At 39.7% G+C, this 4,924-nt stretch overlaps 1 pseudogene across 2 annotated transcripts; it reads right to left on the bottom strand.

The window, feature by feature from the left end:
- Window positions 1-1,376: 1,376 nt before the first annotated feature.
- Window positions 1,377-3,226, bottom strand: LOC149249302 (protein LATERAL ORGAN BOUNDARIES pseudogene; annotated as a pseudogene). Of its 2 annotated transcripts, none has more exons than XR_016266748.1 (2): window positions 2,448-3,226; window positions 1,377-2,307 (listed from the first exon to the last, which is right to left on the bottom strand). The product of XR_016266748.1 is annotated as a protein LATERAL ORGAN BOUNDARIES pseudogene, transcript variant X1 (transcript). The 2 variants fall into 2 exon arrangements; XR_016266749.1 differs by having other exon boundaries at window positions 1,377-2,282; window positions 2,448-3,219.
- Between the last annotated feature and the right edge of the window lie 1,698 nt (window positions 3,227-4,924).

Genomic DNA, 4,924 nt, shown 5'->3' with positions numbered 1-4,924 from the left:
GAGACGCCACAGTGATGAAAACAAGAAGCACGGGGACCGTAAAGATTAACGGTCAGGAATTCTGATAGTGCCGTGACAGAGAGGACGAACTGCAGATCAAGGTAAAGGAGAAAGGGCGTTTCCAATCCGATTGCTAATTTATCCACAAGCAAAGAGACTCGTGTGACGCATATACAGAAACAGCCACGGCCCACGACCCTCGCGCAAATCCTAACGGCGCTAAAACTAGGCACGTTTCTTGCATACAATTAAAGATGTTTGATTTCAGGCTGTTCATTCTGAAATGTTTCAGGTAACAAGTTTTCTTTTAATTTTCAATATTCTTTGTAGCATAAAGATTTAGTTTTCTTTTAATTTTCAAGAGTTTTCAATATTCTTTGTAGCATTAACATCTAGTTTTCTTTTAATTTTCAAGAAGAGTTTTCAATATTCTTCGCAGCATTAAGATCTAGTTTTCTTTTAGTTTTCAAGAAGAGTTTTCAATATTCTTTGCAGCATTAAGATCTAGTTTTCTTTTAATTTTCGAGAAGAGTTTTCAATATTATTTGCAGCATTGAGATCTAGTTTCTAATGCTTTCAAATGTAAGATTGCACTTTAATATTTTGAATCTAGTTCACAAAATCGACGTAACACAGTGCCCGCATAAATTTATCAGAGCTAAACAAAAACCATGGAAAATCACAGACAGATCCATAGACAAAACGAGCTGTCTATGAAATCTTGACAAAATATTAATCAGAAGCATAATCTCAAGAATATGGAAGATGCGAATTACCTTACCGTAATTGCCGTCATCATGCTCACTGGTTCACTAAGTGCAACAAGCAGTTCATTTAAATGCATTCCTAAAACTATGCAGCGCCTTCTTACTACTCTTCGCACATCTTTTAATATTGACAAGGACTTTTCTTTGTGCAATCCCGGGATTTAAGGAATTTGTGCATGCAAATTTTTATCTTTGTAATCCCGGATTTGAGGAGTTATGCATGCCTAACTCATGTTTTAGCTGTGTTACTACCTGTGAAGAAATTTAAAACCCCAACGCCAGTCAAATAAACAATTTCACAGCGATCTAGAATTGTGACCGGAAAATCTCAATCCCATTGCTGTAAAAGGGAAAAATCCAAAATTTATCCTAAATTTCGGGCGTTCTTGCCAAATCCGAGAATAGTGTTCGTTTCGGTAAAGCTGCTATGCAAGATTTTTCACAATGATCACACGACAAGATAGCCAAAAACAAGGAGAATATATTTATGCTTTGGTCATTAATCATATAAAATTGGCAAGTAGATTAGCCATGGATTTCATACGGAGAACATAGATTTCACGCGATAGATGAATTTTCGTAGAAAAATCAAGCTTACTGTCGCCTTCAAAGACATCAAGAGGTGATTTATAAAGGTAACTCTTGCAAAAGCTTCACATATGCAATATCTGAAAGCTCTTGATAAGATATAAATCAAGAGCTTCCTCCCAACAAACACACTATAGCACAGTCAGTAGGACCAATGACAATTGAACAGAGAATTGCCAATATCCAACATCTAATAATAATATAAAATACCCAAAACATGCAATTTAGGTCTGAGAAATATTATAAGCAGCAGGCAATCAAAAGGAAACTAAGGAGGGGACAAGTGTCCAAAACTGCCTCCGCTGCTGCCGCTTCCGCCATCGCTGGCAGGCCTGGGCGAAGGATACAACGCAAAGGCATTTGTCATCCCCAGTGCCGCGAGGCCAGCCTCGTAGGAACCACCGATTCTCATGGCCAATTCTAGGAGCTGCTCTCTAGTCAGCTGCGGTTCTTCTCTAGAATTAGGGAAATCCACTAAATTTTGCTGCTGTTGTTCTCTAGCCGCGGCATGAATCATCTGAAGCCTGGAATAAGCTGGCAGCGTGGAGCCTGGACTATGCGGAAAAAGAACGGCTTCCGCTGCGGTGTTGTATTGGAGGAGATCCGCGTGGGCGGCCGCCAGTTCCTTCTGCAGCTGTTGCACCTGTCTCTGCAGAACGGAGATCGCTCCAACGCACCCATAAACGGGGTCTTTCAAACGGGCTTCCGCTTCGTACGCCAGAGAATTCACCGCGTCCTCTCGCTGGTGAGGCGCTAAGTCGTTGAGAATTTTAGTCACATTGCTGGCTCCGAAGATCTTGTGAACATTGGCAAATTTCTGAGGTTCTTCCGGAGGGAAATATGGCGCAAACACACACTCTGAAGTACATTTTCTTCTTAGGAATTTGCAGGCAGCGCAGGGTGAGTTCGACGAGGTCGAAGCCATCTCTGCCATGGAAAAGAAATCATCATACTATACTATGACATAAAGCAAAATTAGTATCTGACAAACAAATACTAGTAACTACGAGGTAAAGAAACTGTGCGAATAGAAACTATTAATTGAATCAGTACAGCAAACGACTAGAAAACTAGATCATCTGGAATCTGCACCTTTTCTTGAGATACAGAAACTTTAAAGCTTTGTACTGTCCAGAAGCAATTAAAGGCGGTTTCCCTCTATCGCCGATTTTTTAATTCTCAGACGAGCTGCAAGTTCGAAAAGGAACCGAGTTCGATTGCTGAAATCTCGCAGCTGAATCTTTATTTGGCTGTCGAAGTACGAAGCCTGGTTCCTACGATCTTGCCTCAACTGTTGAGTTCAAATTCGCCAGAACCCTAACCTGTACTTAAATAAGAATTCTGTGAACAGTTAACCCTTAAGCCAGACACTGTGCTTCGATTGTAATTTGGTACGTCTATATCTCATAGCAATCGCTACAGCTGTTGGAAACTCAAAAACCATTCGTGTTTGCGTACAAATGGACAAACCAGTACTATCATCGACCCTCACTGTAGCTCGGGGACCAAAATGAGCTCTGTTCCAGGATTAATGTCGTAACCTAATCTTGTTTTCCTGGCCGTCGTACAATCGACCCTCCGTGAACTAATATCTGCAAATCAACTGGGATCCTAATTTTCTCAACGGTTCATGTTCCCCTACTGTTGCACTAGACATCACACACATTCTGTGAATAAAACAACGAGGGAGCAGGCGGTGTGGAGGAATTAACGGTCGCGATTGGCAGTGGTGCCATCACAGCCTGGACGAATTGTGAGATGAATAAGCTACTCGAGGTATCAAGCTATTCCCAGACATTGAAAGGCGGTGATGTGAAAGGAAGATGAAGAGGAAGAGGAAGAGGGGGAATGGGTATGGCCATGGGTATGGTCCACAGATTGATAGTAATTACCCAAAATTTTCCAAAAATAGAGGTATGGCTTTTGGAGGGCTTTTTCCCACTATGAACCCTAAACTCCAAACAGATACGCCATTGGTGTTAAGTTTACCTCTGATTAAAAAAGAAAAGAAAAACCTCTCGTGACCAAAGCGTACGTAACTCTGCTACATACGGTTTAGGTATTATAACGAAACCAACGTAGACAGACAGACATTATTATTTGTTTTTACCGTGCCGCACTTCATCTCGAGGGCGTTTATAAGCATAATTAATACATGTACGAACCTTTCAGTACTGAAATCATAATCAAAACAAAAAGCTTAAATATAGACAAAGCCAGCAGCCACTAGCCAAATCTTGTTTCCTGCTAAAAACCGTGGGTTGTTAGTTACCGCGGAATACATAACTGTTTAACTGTTTGTGTATTAATAAACATGAACAGCCCAACAAATAGCAAATCCCCAAACGAATTAAGAGCGTCGCTATAGATCTCATCTATACCCTATGTTTCGTCCAGTAGCATTTCAACCTATGATTGTGAATTATCTGACAGCAGAGAGGCTAATGCGCGACATATTGAACAGAAACTGCCACGCGCCTCTCAGAAATCAGAACAGCGCAACCGTTAAAATGTTTTTTAATAAATTTATCATGCCTTTCAACAGGAGGTATTTTTAGTGATGAATAATTCTGGCAGTCTAGTTTCCAATGTTGGCTTCTGAATATTTTATTTCTAAAACTCAATCATATGGTTCATTAATTTTAAATAATCATATCTGCCTTAAACTATGATAAAATCACAGTCTATATATGTATATACAGTACAGGATTGATTGTACGAGATTTTTGCAGACCAGTGTCGTATATATCCACTCAGGGCTCGAGGACATTAGTATCCTTTTTACTTAATAAAATGCTTAAATGCTTCCGCAATCTGTTATGAAAGATGATTTGCAGTGAATTCGAACTCGCAGCAGAAGTAAGGGCAGCAGAAGTTGAATGAAGCGCTATATATACAGCACTCGCGATTTAACACAAATGCAGCTTTTCTTTGTGTATATATTATATGCATGGAAACCCTACCTAATATTCCTAGGCCAATGTATATATACATTGTGAATACATCAATAAAATGCAGCACAATTCATGGCATTATTTAACTTGATGTTCTCTTTATGCGGCGATTCTTTTCTCAATTACATGAATGAGTGGTCAGCGGATTTGTTCCGATCATTTTGGGATGACTGGTTTTTTTTTAATATTTCAGACGATGATTGCTTAAAAATGCAGTAAGGGATTTTTATTAGATAATGTGGATGAACAACTACGGTGGCATAAGTGGAAACTTTGAACCCATTTCAATATGGGTGGTATGCATGTGCATAATACGGCCCCACATTTAAAAGTACCCCTTCCCTCTCCTTTTCCTTGGGACTTTTGCAAACTGAGAGATTCCTTCTTAGCCTAAGTGAGTGACAATGGTAGGTCAAAGTCCATGGTATGTAGTCCCACAAAATGAACCACCATAGTTGCGTTTCAAGATAGATTGTTTTGAGGTTGTATTGATTTTGTAAATCTCTTTTCTTATATGCGATCGTGATGGATGTACCCTAATGCAAGTATCTTGCTTGGAATCATTATACAGTAGGATTCAAAACTAGGCATGGTTTGGTTGGTAGTTTGAATAAT

The sequence above is a fragment of the Pinus tabuliformis genome, chromosome 7 (genome assembly GCF_031772625.1).
Source record: "Pinus tabuliformis cultivar Carrire ecotype Pingquan chromosome 7, CPIR1, whole genome shotgun sequence".
Lineage (NCBI taxonomy): Eukaryota > Viridiplantae > Streptophyta > Pinopsida > Pinales > Pinaceae > Pinus > Pinus tabuliformis.
This window is presented reverse-complemented; position numbering and strand designations above follow the sequence as displayed.